Here is a 23,095-nt window from a genome sequence, read left to right on the forward strand (position 1 = left end):
GCTAACTATCAACAGTCGGCGCACCTCAGAGTCTGTACAGATATCGCTTATGGAGCTTGCTTTGTTAACTATCAACAGTCGGCGCACCTCAAAGTCTGTACAGATATCGCTTATGGAGCTTGCTTTGTTAACTATCAACAGTCGTCGCACCTCAAAGTCTGTACAGATATCGCTTATGGAGCTTCCTTTGTTAACTATCAACAGTCGGCGCACCTCAAAGTCTGTACAGATATCGCTTATGGAGGTCGCTATGCTAACCATCAACAGTCGGCGCACCTCAAAGTCTGTACAGATATCGCTTATGGAGCTTGCTTTGTTAACTATCAACAGTCGTCGCACCTCAAAGTCTGTACAGATATCACTTATGGAGGTTGCTATACTAACTATCAACAGTCGGCGCACCTCAAAGTCTGTACAGATATCACTTATGGAGCTTGTTATACTAACTATCAACAGTCGGCGCACCTCAAAGTCTGTACAGACATCACTTATGGAGCTTGCTTTGCTAACTATCAATAATCAGCGAGCCTCAAAGTCTGTACAGATATCGCTTTTGGAGCTTGCTTTGCTAACTATCAAGTGTCGGCGCACCTCAAAGTCTCTACAGATATCTCTTATGGAGCTCGCTATGCTAACTATCAACAGTCGGCGCACCTCAAAGTCTGTACAGATATCACTTATGGAGCTTGCTATGCTAACTATCAACAGTCGGCGCACCTCAAAGTCTGTACAGATATCGCTTATGGAGCTCGCTATGCTAACTATGAACAGTCGGCGCACCTCAAAGTCTGTACAGATATCACTTATGGAGCTTGCTATGCTAACTATCAACAGTCGGCGCACCTCAAATTCTGTACAGATATCACTTATGGAGCTTGCTATGCTAACTATCAACAGTCGGCGCACCTCAAATTCTGTACAGATATCGCTTATGGAGCTCGCTATGCTAACTATCAACAGTCGGCGCACCTCAAAGTCTGTACAGATATCGCTTATGGAGCTCGCTATGCTAACTATCAACAGTCGTCGCACCTCAAAGTCTGTACAGATGTCGCTTATGGAGCTCGCTATGCTAACTATCAACAGTCGGCGCACCTCAAAGTCTGTACAGACATCACTTATGGAGGTTGCTTTGCTATCAACAGTCGGCGCACCTCAAAGTCTGTACAGATATCACTTATGGAGCTCGCTATGCTAACTATCAACAGTCGGCGCACCTCAAAGTCTGTACAGATATCGCTTATGGAGCTCGCTATGCTAACTATCAACAGTCGGCGCACCTCAAAGTCTGTACAGATATCGCTTATGGAGCTCGCTATGCTAACTATCAACAGTCGGCGCACCTCAAAGTCTGTACAGATATCACTTATGGAGGTTGCTATGCTATCAACAGTCGGCGCACCTCAAAGTCTGTACAGATATCACTTATGGAGCTCGCTATGCTAACTATCAACAGTCGGCGCACCTCAAAGTCTGTACAGATATCACTTATGGAGCTTGCTATACTAACTATCAACAGTCCGCGCACCTCAAAGTCTGTACAGATATCACTTATGGAGCTTGCTATGCTATCAACAGTCGGCGCACCTCAAAGTATGTACAGATATCACTTATGGAGCTTGCTGTGCTAACTATCAACAGTCCGCACACCTCAAAGTCTGTACAGATATCGCTTATGGAGCTTGCTATGCTAACTATCAACAGTCGGCGCACCTCAAAGTCTCTACAGATATCACTTATGGAGCTCGCTATGCTAACAATCAACAGTCGGCGCACCTCAAAGTCTGTACAGATATCACTTATGGAGCTTGCTATACTAACTATCAACAGTCGGCGCACCTCAAAGTCTGTACAGATATCACTTAAGGAGCTTGCTATGCTATCAACAGTCGGCGCACCTCAAAGTCTCTACAGATATTACTTATGGAGCTTGCTATGCTATCAACAGTCGGCGCACCTCAAAGTCTGTACAGATATCACTTATGGAGCTTGCTGTGCTTTGCTATCAACAGTCGGCGCAACTCAAAGTCTCTACAGATATCACTTATGGAGGTTGCTATACTAACTATCAACAGTCGGCGCACCTCAAAGTCTGTACATACATCACTTATGGAGGTTGCTATACTAACTATCAACAGTCGGCGCACCTCAAAGTCTGTACAGACATCACTTATGGAGCTTGCTTTGCTAACTATCAATAATCAGCGAGCCTCAAAGTCTGTACAGATATCGCTTTTGGAGCTTGCTTTGCTAACTATCAAGTGTCGGCGCACCTCAAAGTCTGTACAGATATCGCTTATGGAGCTTGATATGCTGCTATCAACAGTCCGCAAACCTTAGAGTCTGTACAGATATCACTTATGGAGGTAGCTATGCTAACAATCAACAATCGGCGAAACTCAAAATCTGTACAGATATCGCTTATGGAGCTTGCTATGCTATCAACAGTCGGCGCACCTCAAAGTCTGTACAGATATCGCTTATGGAATTTGATATGTTAACTATCAACAGTCGGCACACCTCAAAGTCTGTACAGATATCGCTTATGGAGCTTGCTATACTAACTATCAACAGTCAGCGCACCTCAGAGTCTGTACAGATATCACTTATGGAGGTTGCTATGCTAACAATCAACAATCGGCGAAACTCCAAATCTGTACAGATATTGCTTATGGAGCTTGCTATGCTATCAACAGTCGGCGCACCTCAAAGTCTGTACAGATATCGCTTATGGAGCTTGCTATGGTAACTATCAACGATTGTACATTCATGATTCATGTTGCAAGGGAGAATTAACAATCTTGGAATGGTGACTCCAAATACCAAACATATCAACATGAGTGACAAGTTCATTAGTTCCTTCAAATTAACCTACATAGACATAAAATATGTTTCAAGAAATTTCTTATATCTTTTAACCTATTAGGTTATACAGTTCTGCAGAGTTTAAAAATATTTGAGCACTTGTAGTATTGTTTGGAATATACAGAATTCTTATGTTAGAGAAGAGAATCGCATCTGAAAAGAAAGTGAATCATTGAGTTGACAAAGTCGTTCTTCGCTTGGTATATTCTGCCATCGGCCAGTCTCAATGGGCAAGTTATGATTTGAAGTATTAGGGAGTAACAGATAATTTACTTACTTTTAGTGTTTATAGTATATACCCTTTGGACTCGCCTCCATACTTTCCCTCGACTTTTGTATAAAGGGATCCTTAAGTGTCTTTTCCACAGTTGAAACTAGCAAATTGGTAGTGCGTATGTATGGTTTCTGTAACACTTCAGTCAGTCCAACATCGTTTAGTATGTAATGTAGCGATACAAAAAATGTGATATTTTATGCATGCAATTTTGGCAACTCAGTTTGTGTCAGTAGGTTATCATATTTTTAAACAGTTTAATATAAATTGGTCAAGTTCTCCACATACCATACAATTTTGCGTTTAATTTCTTAATCGGGCTGCAAGTTTCAAGAATTTAAGGGTATTTTTTCTATTACCTCTTATTTTCAAAACCCCATTCATCTGAACAATATAAAAGTTTTGGAGCAGCCATTATATCAAAGGCAATAAGAAGACGTGGTAGGTTTGAATTTCTGGCACTTTTAAAAAAACAGGTCATCACTTTCGCTGCGTTTTCAATCAGAGCTTTAATTCTCACAACTATTTATTTTTCAATGGAATATTATTCCTTGGTTGGTACGGGTATCTTCTTTTTTTCTAGGGGTCCTTAACTTATAAAAAAAAATTACTTTTGATGATTTAGCTTGTTCACCTAAAATAAATTAAAACCTTGGTTTTAGATACACACACTCCAAAAAAGAGGCACAGGTAGTATTTAGTTCATTGAATCTGACTACACAAAAAATCTGGTATATAAATTTTATATTTGTTCATTGGAAAATATTGGTGGCCTCATATTCGATAAACGGTGTATCAAAACAAAGCCATTGTCGATTTGCTATCTTTTAAACAACATTGTTTTCACACTTTTTCAACAATGTCATGGAGGAAAACAGTAAAGCAAAATGCATTTGCATGTTATGGCATTCGTAACTCGTGGTAGTGGCTATAAAAAGGCAAGCAAAAGTGAATAATTTGTCATTCAATTGTCAACATTTTCCCAGTTCGAAAATGCAGAGGCTCAGCGCCGCCAATGTGAACATCGCAATAGGACGTATCCAAAGAGGGGGAATCGCAGTCGTCTGTTGCACACCAATTCAACGTCCACCACAGCACCATTTGTCGCCTTTGTGGCCGATTCACACAGTTCAAATCCTTTGCAGACCATCCGACCGAGAGTTACCACCCCAGCACAGGATTGGTACATTCGATTGTTCCACCTACGTCATCGCAATGCCCCAGCTACGGAGACTGCAGGACGCATCCCTGGTTTGAGGAGAATATCGGACCAGACTGTTAGGAACCGAGGCTGGAATCTGACCCAGAAGACCCTTACCGTCCCTGTTTTGCAACAGATCCATCGACAGCGACGCTTGCGTTGGTGCCATACCTCACAGCCTTGGATTTTGAGAAACTGGAGACGAGTGTCGTTTAGTGATGAATCACGATTTCTTCTTCACCGGCGAGATGGAAGACAATGTGTTTATCATTGTCGAAATGAGCATTTTGCCCCACATTGTGTACGTGAATGTGACAAATTCGGTGGCGGTAGTATCATGGTGTGTGTGTGTTGGCATATCCAACACCACAAGATCTGACTTGGGTGTGGTTCAGGGAATTTTGACAGCAAATCGCTACATGAATCAAATTCTTCATCCTCACCTTCTTGAAATCATTGGCCACCAGAGGGAGCTGTGTCAACAGGACAACGCTCCACCGCACACATCTCGTGTCACTACCTACATAATGCCAACATCAACACCTTGCCCTGGCTCTCAAGATCTCATGATCTGAACCCAATCGAACACCTCTGGGATGAACTCGATTGACTTGTACATCAACGTCAGAACATGCCTTAGACTCTCTCACAACTGGCCAACGCGTTGTCATTTTTAATGATGCCCTATTTGGGAAATGTAAACATAGATGGATTACATATATATAACAAACTTTTGATGAACTTGGACATAGCTACATTTGGTTTTCACAAAATTTCAAAAATCCCTCATACCTTAAACATCTAGTCCATAAAACAATAAATGACATTAACCTGCAGTGTTGGACCAGTGCACGGGATAAGTCTTATAAAGGCACAATGGATAGAATCGACAAAAATGATTGCCTAAATTTTGAATATTATTTAAACGTACTGCAGGAAAACGCTTGGCGAGTCTTACTTAAGTTTAGAGCTTGTAATCATAATCTACCTATTGAAACTGGGAGATGGAGAAAAATACCTTTAACCGAGAGGAAATGACAACCTTGCAAATAATCTGACATTGATAATGAATTTCAAAATTTGTATATTTGTCCATCTTTAGAAAACGTTAAAAACACTTTTTACACAGATTCTACTACATTTAGCCCAATATGCATAAAATGAATTTACTTTTTAAATAATTCACGACCAGGAACATTGAGAAAACTGTCAAAATTCTGTAAAATCATCATGTCATTGTTTAAACCTATCAAGTAACTCTCCCTCTTTTTGAACATATATTGCTGCCATAGTAAATCTGTATTAAAATGAATGCATGTTCGGCCAAGATGTTTTTGTATGTATTCTATATTTATATGTATACGTATTATGTTGTTGGAATTATTTTGTTCGTCCGATGCCGCTGATAGCGGCCTGAGCGTAAATAAAGTTCAGTTCAGTTCAGTTTAGTTACAAGCAGAATGGCGCAGTATTCCACATGACAGAATTCGTACACTTATCCAGAAGTGCCGAGGAGATGCAGAGCTGTGATTGCTGCCCGGGGCGGTCACACGAGATACTGAGTTCAGCGTAACCTTGTGGCTTTGTGTGATATGACAGTTTTCAATGCATTTGTCACAACATGTGACTATCAAGCCCCCACATTTAATATCTGTATCTATGATATTAAATTAAATATATCGACTGTATTAGGTACATTGAATTTCCTAAAAATCTACATGTACTTTTCTGTTTTTGAAGAGTGTATGAACATGGAAATTAATCAGGCAACACCTAATTCATAGACCTATTATTCTGTGAATTAAGAGAACAGAATGTTACTGATTAATCTTTGTGACATATAGCATCTTGCTGTATAGCAGGACTTTTTTGGAGGTATGTACTGCACGTGCAACGACGCGCAATGCACGGATGTGCGCAATGTCAAACCAAATCATTTTTTAAATCAAGTTTGGAATCATGACATATCACACTCTCTCCTTTCAGTTTGTATTGCGTGTCAGTACCTTATGGCACGTCGTAAATTGTCTGAGGCTACAAGGTGTCAAATTAATGGCATGCATCATTGCTGGTAAGTAATACACCCCAAATTGACATTTGAGCATTAATATAACAGTCTGAATAAACACATACACGAAAAGGATACATACGGTGCTTTCCCCGAGTCTCCGGAGGCCGCCATTTTGATCTAAATTTAGAACACGACACTGGTGCCACCTAAAGAAAAATACTTTACCGTATTCGTGCTAAAAGTAATGAAAATACATTGCTCTGCTTCAGTTCCACAAGCATGCTCGGAATACCACTAATATTTTATGAAATAATTTATCTGGGATTTCCAAATGTGATTGGCTGTGTTGACGGCACACAGATTAAAATCCAAACGCCAAAGGTCAACGAGGCTGACTTTGTCAACAGAAAGGAATTTCATTCTCTGAAGGCAATTGAGATAAAAAATGATTTTGTAAACTGAATATTTTTCATAAACTTTGAAGTCAAACATCTCCTTTAAACATATGTATGAATGATACTACAGTACAAGTCAGATTATGGCATTTATGATTAACTGAATAAAAAACAAGGTGCATGTCCACAATGAAAAATAATATATTGATACACAAATTAATACAAAGCTGTCAAATGCATGGGTCTGTAATTCTTAGCATCTGCAATATTAATTTGACAAATACCCAAATAGTATGTTTTAGTGAAATTGATACAAAATCCGCACTTGTTAATGGGTGACATACATGTACTGCCTGTGATTTCATTAAAAGAACTTGCTTATGCTTCAGGCTGTTAAAACACATAAAGGATGTTTTAAAACTGACAAATAAGATGATTTTCCATTATCCCACCAATCATATATGTCATCAAACATTGTTCGTAATCCAGATTGTAAATTACTTTTATTTAGATGGTTTGCTGAACATATCGGGGCATAAAGCAGCAGGGCCATCACCGTAAATCAATCTGTGAGTCTGGAAGCTTCTGACTCCTGTGACGGAACAGACGACGGAGCTTTGCATAATAGATGACCGAAAAATATCGTTTCGTCGACCATAAGAACAGTCTAGTCTAGAAATGCTCTGCATGCTGTATGTTGTCATTTTAAAATGCTAAATATAACTTTTGAAATAAGCTTAATTTACTGTCTTCACATTAAAACACAGAAGGTTTAGACACATTTCTAAAGGCAGAGGAAGGCGTTGCCTTTGTATGTATTCAATATACTGTTTGAAATTCCAGACATACATTTATGTTCTATTCCAAGGAAATAATAGATATCAAACAGCTTTAGCATGGAATGTTAACAGAGGCGATTGTAAATTAACCGTTTCCATAATCAAAAGAAATATCTGCTAAAAGTCTCACCTGCAGCACCAGGAAACGGAGAAGGCGATTGTCAATGACACCTGCGAGAATGAAGATAACATCGCTCTCTTTTATATCTTCTGTCATCACACAGCATGTATTCAGTGTCATCATGTCTTCTGTAAGACCAGTGATTATTTGCTTTGAACCATGTAAATCCTCAATCGTCTTATTTAGTTAAATGTTCAAACTCTGAATGTCAGTACTTAACCTAGCTGCATTTCCTACTTCTGTCTCTTCTCTCATCACACAGCTTGAATTCGGTGTCATCAAATCCTCCCTTAGAGTGAGTGAGTATGGTTTTATGCCGCTTTTAGCAATATTCCAGCAATATTCCAGCAATATCACAGCGGGGGACACCAGAAATGGGCTTCACACATTGTATCCATGTTGGGAATCGAATCTGGGTCCTCGGCGTGACTAGCGAACGCTTTAACCAGTAGGCTACCTGACCGCCCACCTCCCTCAGAGCAGTGGTCATTATCTTTGCATCACGGAGAACAGCTGCCATCTCATTCAGCTGCAGTTGTAAACTATGGATGTCTTTGGTCTGCTGGCAACATAATTTTCAAGACTCTCTTTGTAAGTGTCTCGTTTCCTTTCAACATGTCTGAACTGTCATGCCACTGAGCGAAGTTGTGTCTTTGTGTTAGGAATACCAGCTTTCATGCTGTTAACTACATCTAGAACATGTCCGCTGATACTATTCCCAAAATAGTCTTCTAATGGAATGTCAGAAAATGCTTGTTTCACTTGCTTTATCAAGGCAGGAATGAACGTGTAAGCTAGTTCTTTTTTTCAGTGATAACTGACACATGTTAAAGTCTTGATATTAACAACTATCCTTCCCCTGCTTTGATATATGTGGCCAGGATGTGGCCAAACTGGTGTCAGCATGAACGTCGCTGACACCACACAACAACACAAGACCGAGAAATATAACTCTTTTCGTTTCCATTGCTCACAGTTACTATGGAGGTCGGCCCGACTCAAGTGTTTGGCAAAAGGCCAGCTCGGGCAAACGGGCATGTTGCGCCTCACTAGAAAACAGGATGGATCACTTTTTTCAGAATATTGTCTTTGATACAAAGAACGCAGTAATAGTCAAAGGTGTAGGCTACCACTTGTGAGGATAAGTCATTTTGGTTCTTTTATGAGAGCTTGATTTAATTATCTAATGTTTTGGTTTATCCTGGTTAATCATCCGGGTTATAGTCAGTGAATGGACAAGCACGTGGACGTAAGCAGAATGACATGAACTTGTGTAGGGTGTAAATGGTCCATAAAATTTGTAAGTATTAACAATATATATAAGGAACAACATGTAAATCATAACTAGCAATGCTATAACAAATGTAAATGATGTAAAAGGGTAAATTGCATGTTGAGAAGGTTGAAGTGTGTATCACAGATGTTTCGTTTAAAATCCGGAAAATAACATTGAAAATAACATAACATGTACTTACTACCTTAGTTACAAGTTGTAATATTTTTCCCATTTGTTTTTATTATAGCTTGTACCTGTCAACAATAGGCCTTACAAGTAAAGGGCCAGTAAAGGAATTTGAAGGAAAGACATAATACAAAATATATGTCAATGATTCAAGACTGAATCAAAAATGTATTCATCAATCTATGCTGAAGTTATAAAATAAACCATTCAAGACAGTGTACTGGATTATGTGTCAATGGCCAAAGCGTATCACCTACATAAAAGTACAAGAATTTTTTTATACATAACAAAGAATGTTATCATCAGACATTAGAAGTGACACAGACAGCTGGATTGCTAGTGACAGAATGTCTAATGTAACAATAAATAAAGATGAAGTTCAGAGTGAAAGGATAATTCAACTGAATAAAGAAAGAGCGGGTATCCAATCTGCATTCACCAGAACTGAAAATCAGATAAATGGTCTCATTGTAAATAAGAATGCTAGTCCTACAGACATTGAACATGTTTAAGGATCAGTGAAATCAATTGAGAAAATCTTTGACAGTTTGACACAGAAAGTAAATCAGCTGAAGGAGATAGTGTGAGATGATGCAGAAAAGATTAGTAAACTGGACATGTACATGAATAAGATGTCAGATAGACTGAAAACAGTGATGTCTAGTGTACAGATGTGGCATCATGATACAGTAAAACCAAGTGATTCAGCGAGTCAGGTAGGAAGCCATGCAAGTAGTGGAAGCACGAGATTGAAGATTGCAGCTAGGAGAGCTGCACTGAAAGTCAAACAATCTGCTCTGAAGAAGAGTCAGGAACTGAAGTTAAAGAAATTTGAACTTGAATTACAAGAAGAGACTCTTCAAATGGAGACTGAGCTTGCAGCCGCTGAAGCTGAAATAAAGGCAATCAATGAAATCGATGGACCCCCTTCTGTTAAAGATGATGGTATAATGGGCACAAATCCCAAAACAGTGCATTTAGTGTCAAGTAACCTGATACCCACAGACAGAGTGAGTGATCAGCAACTCAATCCAAATGCAGTGTCTTGGACAAGCCATAATGATACTGTTCAACCACCACAGGCAGATAATACGCAGTATTAAATGTTACCTTTGCTTCAGTTGCCAAAAGTTGAAATCATGAAATTTGATGGAAATCCTCTGCAATACTGGGCATTCATCAGGTCTTTTGACAATAGTATAGGGGAAACATCAATCAGCAATAGTGCTAAACTGAATAGGCTTTTACAGTACTGCACTGGGCATGCTCAAGAGGTTATAGAGTGCTGTGTAATCATGAATCCAGAGATTGGTTACTTTCAAGCCAGAAAGTTACTGTTGGAGAGATTTGGTAATCAATATGTCATCGCTAAAGCGTGGGTGGATAAGGTGACAGAAGTCCCCAACTTGAAACCTAATGACAGTGCTGGACTGAGAAGATATACGGATTCTGTTAGAAGCTGTGTGGTTTCACTTACAGCAATGAGCAGACTGGGCGAAATCGACAATCAATTGAGAATGAGAAAGATTGTAGAGAAGCTTCCCTTCTTTATTCAAGGTAGATGGAGAAAAGAAGCTGTAAATGTTTTAAAGTGCAATGGTCAGTATCCAGGAATTGGGCATCTTGCTGAATTTATAGAAATTGTTGCTGAAGAACTGGATGACCCGGTGTTTGGAATCAGTGTAAATGATTCTACAGAGAAACCACCTCCACAAAGGACAAGCGTCAAGTGTAAGTCAGCTTCCAATTTTATTGCACAAGGGAACATTACTCAGGAAAACAGAAGCCTTCATGAACAGCCACAGAGAGCTTGTAAATGTTGTACTGCCAGTCATCCTCTTTACCAGTGTCCTACTTTCAAGAAGATGACTTTACAGAAGAGACTGGAGTTTACAATAAGACAGAAGTTGTGCTTTAATTGTTTCTCATCAAGGCATTTGTCATCTCGATGTATGAAGGACAGCATGTGTGACAATAGCAGTTGTAAACAACATAACCGGAAGCATTCCAGTTTGCTCCATGACAGTTCAAGGACATCTTTGAAATCTGTTAAAGAGCCGATTCCAGACAGCAAGGATATCAATCCCACGTTACATTCTCCAAGTTGCAGAGAGCATGCAGAGAACAAGATTCAGTCAAGTTCAGTGTATGGAGTCAATGGGGCCGGAGGAACAAGAATAGCTCTCCCCATAGTTCCTGTCTGTGTGAAAGGATGTAGTGAACATGAAGTAATTAAGACTTATGCTTTGTTAGACCCAGGAAGCACAAATACCTTTTGTTCCAAAGACTTGGCAAATACTTTGAAGTTGGATGGCAGTGGTGCTATGCTTTCTTTAAATACTCTTACTGAAAAAAGCTATGAGTCTCAGACAGAGGTTGTCTCCCTTAGCTTAACAGACATCAATGGAAGACATGTTACAAACATGTCAAATGTATTTGTGCTCTCTCAGATGCCTGTGTTAGAAGGCAGTGCTGTATCACAGTGTGATGTTGACAAATGGAAACACTTTCAAGGGATTGATCTACCCATGGTTGAAGACAAATTTGCCAAAGTGACAGTGCTGATAGGTCAAGACAATCCGTTAGTTTTAACCCCACTTGAGGTGCGATAAGGGAAAGCTGATGAGCCCTATGCCACAAAAACAATATTCGGATGGGCCATCAATGGACCTTTACACAGAGGCATTCAGCAAGACATGACGTCCAACTTTGTGCAAGTTGAAGCTAACTTAGAATCACAAGTCCAGAAGTTCTGGCATCTGGACAATGTGAGTGATGGAAGATCACAACTTTCATTCCATGACAAGGAGGTCATTCGATTATGGGACAATACTGTTGAGAGGGAGAAGAGGCATTACAAGGTACCTATACCTTTCAAAGTAAATCCCCCTAATTTGCCTAACAATTTCTGCATGGCTGAAACCCGCCTAGTATCATGAACCAAGAAGCTGTCTAGGAATGATGATATGTATGAGCATTACAAAGCAGGTATTGATGACATGGTGTACAAAGGCTACGCAGAGAAGGTTCCTGATGATGAAGTATGTATTGATGATGGATCAGTCTGGTACCTCCCTCATCATGTAGTCACCAGTGACAAGAAGCCAGGGAAATTCAGAATTGTGTTTGACTGTTCAGCCACGTTTGGTGGAATCAGCTTAAATGAATCAGTTCATCAAGGTCCAGATTTAACCAATACTTTGATGGGTGTCTTGTTGCGCTTCCGTGAGAAAAGGATTGCCATCGCCGGTGATATTGAATCAATGTATCACAGAGTAAAGGTTGCTGATCAACATCGCAATGCTTTGAGGTTCCTTTGGTGGAAGAATGGTGAACTAGGTGGAGATATAGAGGTCTATAGGATGACATCACATCTATTTGGTGGCATATGGAGCTCCAGTTGTGCCAATTATGCACTGAGGAAAGCTGCAGCAGACAATGTGGATGATTTTGATAAAGATACAATTCAGACTGTTACTGACAATTTTTATGTAGATGATTGTCTGAAATCTGTTGATTCCAAGGAGAAAGGTATCAAGTTTGTTCAGAATGTGTGTGATCTCCTACAGAGAGGAGGTTTAAGGCTCACAAAATGGACCAGTAACAGTAGAACAGTACTCCAGAGTATCCCAGTTGAGGAAAGAGCCAAAGAGTTGAAAGACATCAATCTGTGCGATGATGAGCTCCCTCAAGAGAAGGCTCTTGGCGTGAAATGGGACACTGAAACTGATCAGCTTGGTTTCAAATTCCAACCAAAGAATAGGCCTGCAACCAATAGAGGTCTCCTCAGTATACTTACCTCTGTCTATGATCCAATAGGATTCTTGTCACCACTGATCTTAAAGGCAAAGATGATATTTCAGGATGAATGTCGACTCTGAAAAGGATGGACAAACTGGCTGTCTAAGCTGTGTCATATTGAAGACTTCACTGTCCCAAGATGTGTGATTCCGAATGACTTTTGTGAAATGATGTCTGCTGAATTACACCATTTTCCGGATGCTTCAACAGCAGGATATGGTGCTGTATCGTATGTCAGGATCGTTGATTCATGTGGAAGAATCCATTGCTCCTTTCTGATGGCGAAGTCGAGATTAGCGCCAATCAAAAGTATCACAATACCAAGGCTTGAACTCTGTGCGGCTGTGCTGAGTGTAAAACTTGATGAAATGTTACGCAAAGAACTGAGAATGGAAACCGAACAATCTTCATATTGGACAGACAGCATGATAGTACTACACTATATCAAAAATGACTTTCAAAGATACCAAACGTTTTTCGCCAACAGAGTGACACAAATTCGTGAAGGTTCTTCACCACAAAGTTGGAGATAATATGTCCCATCATCACTCAATCCCGCTGATGATGCATCTCGTGGACTTGATGCTGATGAACTACTTGCAAAGGAAAACTGGTTGCAGGGACCGAGCTTCCTGTGGGAGAATAAAGATACTTGGCAAAAACACCAACAGTACTTCCTGTGTCAGGAGAGGATTTGGAAGTAAAGAAAGTGAAGGTCAACTTTGCAAGTTCTGACAAGGTTGAACCATCCACTACAGATCGACTCCTTAGCCGATATTCCTCTTGGTACCACCTCAAGAAAATGGTTGCTTGGATACTGAGACTAAAGCACTGTTTGTTAAAACATGTCCGAGAGGGAAATTCTGAAGAAAGGATTTCCATGGAACCTCTTGTTGTTTCCGAGATGAAACAAGCTGAAACTGAAATTGTTAGGTACACTCAGAATCTTGCATTTCGGCTTGAAGTGGAATGTCTTCTAAATGACCGCTCCATCACAAAATCAAGCCCAATTTACTTACTTGAACCATTCTTGAATCAAGATGGAATACTATGTGCAGGAGGGCGTTTGAATAATGCTCCAATATCTGAAGAATCTAAACATCAGATGATCCTACCAAAAGGACATGATATTGTCACGTTGATTGTTCGTTGTTATCATGAACAATTAGGTCATTCAGGGACTGAGCATGTTCTGTCACATGTAAGACAAAGGTTCTGGGTCATCAGTGCTCGCAGAACAATCAGAAAAGTACTGAAAGACTGTGTCAAATGCAAACGATTACAAGGAAAACGCTCCCATCAGAAAATGGCAAATCTACCAGAAGACCGAGTCACACCTGGAAAACCACCATTTGCTCACACAGGTGTGGATTGTTTTGAACCGTTTCTGATCAAACGTGGGAGAAGCGAAGTTAAGCGATATGGTTGTATCTTTACCTGTTTAACAACAAGAGCTATTCACCTTGAGAAGCTAGACAGCATGGACACGGATTCCTTCATAAATTCTTTGAGATGGTTTGAAGCACGAAGAGGCGTCCCACATATAGTACGTTCAGAAGGAATTAAGAGAAGCAATTCTGTCATGGAATCACCATTAAATCCAGGAACACATGCTACAGAAAGAAATTCAGTGGATGTTTAATCCCCCATCTGCCTCTCACATGGGAGGAGTTTGGGAGAGACAGATTAGGACCGTGAGGAAAGTACTGAATGCATTATTGTATCAACAGTATGGCCTGCATGATGAAGGATTGTCAACATTGTTCTGTGAAGTGGAGGCAATTGTCAACAGTAGGCCAATAACCATCGTATCTGACAGCCCCAGTGATATGGAGCCACTTACACCAAATCATATCTTGTTGCTGAGATCAGGAAATTCCTCACCTCCAGGTTCAGTTCCTTGCGGACCAGTTCTGGAAACGATGGCTCAAGGAATACTTACCAGGCTTACAGCTCCGTCAAAAGTGGTTACAATCTACAGTGAATCTCCAAGTGGGAGACATAGTGCTACTTGTAAATGATAATTCTCCAAGATGTGTGTGGCCTCTCGCGAGAATCACAAATGTGTTCCCGGGCAAAGATGGTCTAGTGCGATCGATTGAAGTGAAAACTAAAGACTCTCTGTTAATAAGGCCAATAAGCAAAGTGTGTCTACTTGAATCAGTTTATGATGCATGAAAGTGATGAAACAAAAGACCACGATGTGAGATGGAAATAAAAACCTGAGCAGTTGAACATTGAATGTGAAGGACTGATATGACCTTAATATGGAGTTATAATGTTAAATGTTTCACATTTAAGGGGCCGGGAATGTAGGCTACCACTTGTGAGGATAAGTCATTTTAGTTCTTTTATGAGAGCTTCATTTAATTATCTAATGTTTTGATTTATCCTGGTTAATCATCCGGGTTATAGTCAGTGCATGGACAAGCACGTGGACGTAAGCAGAATGACATGAACTTGTGTAGGGTGTAAATGGCCAATAAAATTTGTAAGTATTAACAATATATATAAGGAACAACATGTAAATCATAACTAGCAATGCTATAACAAATGTAAATTGTGTAAAAGGGTAAATTGCATGTTGAGAAGGTTGAAGTGTGTATCACAGATGTTTCGTTTAAAATCCGAAAATAACATAACATGTACTTACTACCTTAGTTACAAGTTGTAATATTTCCCATTTGTTTTTATTAGAGCTTTTTACCTGTCAACAATAGGCCTTACAATTAAAGGGCCCGTAAAAGAATTTGAATGAAAGACATAATACAAAATATCTGTCAATATTTCAAAACTGAACCAAGAATGTATTCATCAATCTATGCTGAAGTTATAAAATAAACCATTCAAGACAGTGTACTGGATTATGTGTCAATGGCCAAAGAGTATCACCTACAGATGTGACTGTTGTATTGTGTACAGATGTGACTGTTGTATGTGGCTGTGATGTGAGATATTGACTGTTGTATCCGACATGGATGTGACTGTTGTATTGTGTACAGATGTGACTGTTGTATGTGTCTGTAATGTGAGATATTGACTGTTGTATCCGACATGGATGTGACTGTTGTATTGTGTACAGATGTCACTGTTGTATGTGGCTGTAATGTGAGATATTGACTGTTGTATCCGACATGGATGTGACTGTTGTATTGTGTACAGATGTGACTGTTGTATGTGGCTGTAATGTGATATATTGACTGTTGTATCCGACATGGATGTGACTGTTGTATTGTGTACAGATGTGACTGTTGTATGTGTCTGTAATGTGAGATATTGACTGTTGTATCCGACATGGATGTGACTGTTGTATTGTGTACATATGTGACTGTTGTACGTGGCTGTAATGTGAGATATTGACTATTGTATCCGACATGGATGTGACTGTTGTATTGTGTACAGATGTGGCTGTTGTATGTGGCTGTAATGTGAGATATTGACTGTTGTATCCGACATGGATGTGACTGTTGTATTGTGTACAGATGTGACTGTTGTATGTGGCTGTAATGTGATATATTGACTGTTGTATCCGACATGGATGTCACTGTTGTATTGTGTACAGATGTCACTGTTGTATGTGGCTGTAATGTGAGATATTGACTGTTGTATCCGACACGGATGTGACTGTTGTATTGTGTACAGATGTCACTGTTGTATGTGGCTGTAATGTGAGATATTGACTGTTGTATCCGACATGGATGTGACTGTTGTATTGTGTACAGATGTGACTGTTGTATGTGGTTGTAATGTGGAAATTGACTGTTGTATCCGACATGGATGTGACTGTTGTATTGTGTACAGATGTGGCTGTTGTATGTGGCTGTAATGTGAAATATTGACTGTTGTATCCGACATGGATGTGACTGTTGTATTGTGTACATATGTGACTGTTGTACGTGGCTGTAATGTGAGATATTGACTGTTGTATCCGACATGGATGTGACTGTTGTATTGTGTACAGATGTCACTGTTGTATGTGGCTGTAATGTGAGATATTGACTGTTGTATCCGACATGGATGTGACTGTTGTATTGTGTACAGATGTGACTGTTGTACGTGGCTGTAATGTGAGATATTGAGTGTTGTATCCGACATGGATGTGACTGTTGTATTGTGTACAGATGTCACTGTTGTATGTGGCTGTAATGTGAGATATTGACTGTTGTATCCGACATGGATGTGACTGTTGTATTGTGTACAGATGTGACTGTTGTATGTGGCTGTAATGTGAGATATTGACTGTTGTATCCGACATGGATGTGACTGTTGTATTGTGTACAGATGTGACTGTTGTATGTGGCTGTAATGTGAGATATTGACTGTTGTATCCGACATGGATGTGACTGTTGTATTGTGTAGAGATGTGACTGTTGTATGTGGCTGTAATGTGAGATATTGACTGTTGTATCCGACATGGATGTGACTGTTGTATTATGTACATATGTGACTGTTGTATGTGGCTGTAATGTGAGATATTGACTGTTGTATCCGATATGGATGTGACTGTTGTACGTGGCTGTAATGTGATATATTGACTGTTGTATCCGACATGGATGTGACTGTTGTATTGTGTACAGATGTGACTGTTCTACGTGGCTGTAATGTGAGATATTGACTGTTGTATCCGACATGGATGTGACTGTTGTATTGTGTACAGATGTGACTGTTGTATGTGGCTGTAATGTGAGATATCGACTGTTGTATCCGACATGGATGTGACTGTTGTATTGTGTACAGATGTGACTGTTGTATGTAGCTGTAATGTGAGATATTGACTGTTGTATCCGACATGGATGTGACTGTTGTATTGTGTACAGATGTGACTGTTGTACGTGGCTGTAATGTGAGATATTGACTGTTGTATCCGACATGGATGTTACTGTTGTATTGTGTACAGATGTGACTGTTGTATGTAGCTGTAATGTGAGATATTGACTGTTGTATCCGACATGGATGTGACTGTTGTATTGTGTACATATGTGACTGTTGTATGTGTCTGTAATGTGAGATATTGACTGTTGTATCCGACATGGATGTGACTGTTGTATTGTGTACAGATGTGGCTGTTGTACGTGGCTGTAATGTGAGATATTGACTGTTGTATCCGACATGGATGTGACTGTTGTATCCGACATGGATGTGACTGTTGTATGTGGCTGTAATGTGAGATATTGACTGTTGTATCCGACATGGATGTTACTGTTGTATTGTGTACAGATGTGACTGTTGTATGTAGCTGTAATGTGAGATATTGACTGTTGTATCCGACATGGATGTGACTGTTGTATTGTGTACATATGTGACTGTTGTATGTGTCTGTAATGTGAGATATTGACTGTTGTATCCGACATGGATGTGACTGTTGTATTGTGTACAGATGTGGCTGTTGTACGTGGCTGTAATGTGAGATATTGACTGTTGTATCCGACATGGATGTGACTGTTGTATCCGACATGGATGTGACTGTTGTATGTGGCTGTAATGTGAGATATTGACTGTTGTATCCGACATGGATGTTACTGTTGTATTGTGTACAGATGTGACTGTTGTATGTAGCTGTAATGTGAGATATTGACTGTTGTATCCGACATGGATGTGACTGTTGTATTGTGTACAGATGTGACTGTTGTATGTGGCTGTAATGTGAGATATTGACTGTTGTATCCGACATGGATGTGACTGTTGTATTGTGTACAGATGTGACTGTTGTATGTGGCTGTAATGTGAGATATTGACTGTTGTATCCGACATGGATGTGACTGTTGTATCCGACATGGCTGTGACTGTTGTATTGTGTACAGATGTGACTGTTGTACGTGGCTGTAATGTGAGATATTGACTGTTGTATCCGACATGGATGTGACTGTTGTATCCGACATGGCTGTGACTGTTGTATTGTGTACAGATGTCACTGTTGTATGTGGCTGTAATGTGAGATATTGACTGTTGTATCCGACATGGATGTGACTGTTGTATTGTGTACAGATGTGACTGTTGTATGTGGCTGTAATGTGAGATATTGACTGTTGTATCCGACATGGATGTGACTGTTGTATCCGACATGGCTGTGACTGTTGTATTGTGTACAGATGTGACTGTTGTACGTGGCTGTAATGTGAGATATTGACTGTTGTATCCGACATGGATGTGACTGTTGTATCCGACATGGCTGTGACTGTTGTATTGTGTACATATGTGTCTCTTGTATGTGGCTGTAATGTGAGATATTGACTGTTGTATCCGACATGGATGTGACTGTTGTATTGTGTACAGATGTGACTGTTGTATGTGGCTGTAATGTGAGATATTGACTGTTGTATCCGACATGGATGTGACTGTTGTATCCGACATGGCTGTGACTGTTGTATTGTGTACAGATGTGACTGTTGTACGTGGCTGTAATGTGAGATATTGACTGTTGTATCCGACATGGATGTGACTGTTGTATCCGACATGGCTGTGACTGTTGTATTGTGTACAGATGTCACTGTTGTATGTGGCTGTAATGTGAGATATTGACTGTTGTATCCGACATGGATGTGACTGTTGTATTGTGTACAGATGTCACTGTTGTATGTGACTGTAATGTGAGATATTGACTGTTGTATCCGACATGGATGTGACTGTTGTATTGTGTACATATGTCACTGTTGTATGTGGCTGTAATGTAAGATATTGACTGTTGTATCCGACATGGATGTGACTGTTGTATTGTGTACAGATGTGACTGTTCTACGTGGCTGTAATGTGAGATATTGACTGTTGTATCCGACATGGATGTGACTGTTGTATTGTGTACAGATGTGACTGTTGTATGTGGCTGTAATGTGAGATATTGACTGTTGTATCCGACATGGATGTGACTGTTGTATTGTGTACAGATGTGACTGTTGTATGTGGCTGTAATGTGAGATATTGACTGTTGTATCCGACATGGATGTGACTGTTGTATTGTGTACATATGTCACTGTTGTATGTGGCTGTAATGTGAGATATTGACTGTTGTATCCGACATGGATGTGACTGTTGTATTGTGTACAGATGTCCCTGTTGTATGTGGCTGTAATGTGAGATATTGACTGTTGTATCCGACATGGATGTGACTGTTGTATTGTGTACAGATGTGACTGTTGTACGTGGCTGTAATGTGAGATATTGACTGTTGTATCCGACATGGATGTGACTGTTGTATTGTGTACAGATGTCACTGTTGTATGTGGCTGTAATGTGAGATATTGACTGTTGTATCCGACATGGATGTGACTGTTGTATTGTGTACAGATGTGACTGTTGTATTGTGTACAGATGTGGCTGTTGTATGTGGCTGTAATGTGAGATATTGACTGTTGTATCCGACATGGCTGTGACTGTTGTATTGTGTACAGATGTGACTGTTGTATGTGGCTGTAATGTGAGATATTGACTGTTGTATCCGACATGGATGTGACTGCTGTATTGTGTGCATATGTGACTGTTGTACGTGGCTGTAATGTGAGATATTGACTGTTGTATCCGACATGGATGTGACTGTTGTATTGTGTACATATGTGACTGTTGTATGTGGCTGTAATGTGAGATATTGACTGTTGTATCCGACATGGATGTGACTGTTGTATTGTGTACAGATGTGTCTGTTGTATGTGGCTGTAATGTGAGATATTGACTGTTGTATCCGACATTGATGTGACTGTTGTATTGTGTACAGATGTGACTGTTGTATGTGGCTGTAATGTGAGATATCGACTGTTGTATCCGACATGGATGTGACTGTTGTATTGTGTACAGATGTGACTGTTGTATGTGGCTGTAATGTGAGATATCGACTGTTGTATCCGACATGGATGTGACTGTTGTATTGTGTACATATGTGACTGTTGTATGTGGCTGTAATGTGAGATATTGACTGTTGTATCCGACATGGATGTGACTGTTGTATTGTGTACATATGTGACTGTTGTACGTGGCTGTAATGTGAAATATTGACTGTTGTATCCGACATGGATGTGACTGTTGTATTGTGTACATATGTGACTGTTGTACGTGGCTGTAATGTGAGATATTGACTGTTGTATCCGACATGGATGTGACTGTTGTATTGTGTACAGATGTGGCTGTTGTATGTGGCTGTAATGTGAGATATTGACTGTTGTATCCGACATGGATGTGACTGTTGTATTGTGTACAGATGTGACTGTTGTATGTGGCTGTAATGTGAGATATTGACTGTTGTATCCGACATGGATGTGACTGTTGTATTGTGTACATATGTGACTGTTGTACGTGGCTGTAATGTGAGATATTGACTGTTGTATCCGACATGGATGTGACTGTTGTATTGTGTACAGATGTGACTGTTCTACGTGGCTGTAATGTGAGATATTGACTGTTGTATCCGACATGGATGTGACTGTTGTATTGTGTACAGATGTGACTGTTGTATGTGGCTGTAATGTGAGATATTGACTGTTGTATCCGACATGGATGTGACTGTTGTATTGTGTACAGATGTGACTGTTGTATGTGGCTGTAATGTGAGATATTGACTGTTGTATCCGACATGGATGTGACTGTTGTATTGTGTACATATGTCACTGTTGTATGTGGCTGTAATGTGAGATATTGACTGTTGTATCCGACATGGATGTGACTGTTGTATTGTGTACAGATGTCCCTGTTGTATGTGGCTGTAATGTGAGATATTGACTGTTGTATCCGACATGGATGTGACTGTTGTATTGTGTACAGATGTGACTGTTGTACGTGGCTGTAATGTGAGATATTGACTGTTGTATCCGACATGGATGTGACTGTTGTATTGTGTACAGATGTCACTGTTGTATGTGGCTGTAATGTGAGATATTGACTGTTGTATCCGACATGGATGTGACTGTTGTATTGTGTACAGATGTGACTGTTGTATTGTGTACAGATGTGGCTGTTGTATGTGGCTGTAATGTGAGATATTGACTGTTGTATCCGACATGGCTGTGACTGTTGTATTGTGTACAGATGTGACTGTTGTATGTGGTTGTAATGTGAGATATTGACTGTTGTATCCGACATGGATGTGACTGTTGTATTGTGTGCATATGTGACTGTTGTACGTGGCTGTAATGTGAGATATTGACTGTTGTATCCGACATGGATGTGACTGTTGTATTGTGTACATATGTGACTGTTGTATGTGGCTGTAATGTGAGATATTGACTGTTGTATCCGACATGGATGTGACTGTTGTATTGTGTACAGATGTGTCTGTTGTATGTGGCTGTAATGTGAGATATTGACTGTTGTATCTGACATTGATGTGACTGTTGTATTGTGTACAGATGTGACTGTTGTATGTGGCTGTAATGTGAGATATCGACTGTTGTATCCGACATGGATGTGACTGTTGTATTGTGTACAGATGTGACTGTTGTATGTGGCTGTAATGTGAGATATCGACTGTTGTATCCGACATGGATGTGACTGTTGTATTGTGTACATATGTGACTGTTGTATGTGGCTGTAATGTGAGATATTGACTGTTGTATCCGACATGGATGTGACTGTTGTATTGTGTACATATGTGACTGTTGTACGTGGCTGTAATGTGAAATATTGACTGTTGTATCCGACATGGATGTGACTGTTGTATTGTGTACATATGTGACTGTTGTACGTGGCTGTAATGTGAGATATTGACTGTTGTATCCGACATGGATGTGACTGTTGTATTGTGTACAGATGTGGCTGTTGTATGTGGCTGTAATGTGAGATATTGACTGTTGTATCCGACATGGATGTGACTGTTGTATTGTGTACAGATGTGACTGTTGTATGTGGCTGTAATGTGAGATATTGACTGTTGTATCCGACATGGATGTGACTGTTGTATTGTGTACAGATGTGACTGTTGTATGTGGCTGTAATGTGAGATATTGACTGTTGTATCCGACATGGATGTGACTGTTGTATTGTGTACATATGTGACTGTTGTACGTGGCTGTAATGTGAGATATTGACTGTTGTATCCGACATGGATGTGACTGTTGTATTGTGTACATATGTGACTGTTGTACGTGGCTGTAATGTGAGATATTGACTGTTGTATCCGACATGGATGTGACTGTTGTATTGTGTA

The 23,095-nt window shown here is 39.9% G+C and overlaps 2 protein-coding genes across 3 annotated transcripts in view; one reads left to right on the forward strand and one right to left on the reverse strand.

The window, feature by feature from the left end:
• LOC125371707 (ankyrin repeat and protein kinase domain-containing protein 1-like) overlaps positions 1 to 8,461 on the reverse strand; it is a 67,788-nt gene extending 59,327 nt beyond the window's left edge. Inside the window, exon 1 of the mRNA XM_048395611.1 lies at positions 7,716 to 8,461. The gene's annotated coding sequence lies outside the window, so the exon portion shown is untranslated. The remainder of the gene's footprint in view (positions 1 to 7,715) is intronic.
• The window catches only part of LOC125379318 (p53-induced death domain-containing protein 1-like), a 74,272-nt gene that overhangs the window by 37,317 nt on the left and 13,860 nt on the right, over positions 1 to 23,095 (forward strand). The window contains exon 1 of one of the 2 annotated variants that reach the window (XM_048395614.1): positions 8,939 to 9,006. The exons of the other annotated variant lie outside the window; for it this stretch is intronic. The gene's annotated coding sequence lies outside the window, so the exon portion shown is untranslated. Of the gene's footprint in view, positions 1 to 8,938; positions 9,007 to 23,095 lie in introns of those variants that run through there. 2 annotated transcript variants of the gene reach the window in all.

The sequence above is a fragment of the Haliotis rufescens genome, unplaced genomic scaffold (assembly GCF_023055435.1).
Source record: "Haliotis rufescens isolate VD_foot unplaced genomic scaffold, xgHalRufe1.0.p SCAF_14, whole genome shotgun sequence".
Taxonomy (NCBI): Eukaryota; Metazoa; Mollusca; class Gastropoda; order Lepetellida; family Haliotidae; genus Haliotis; species Haliotis rufescens.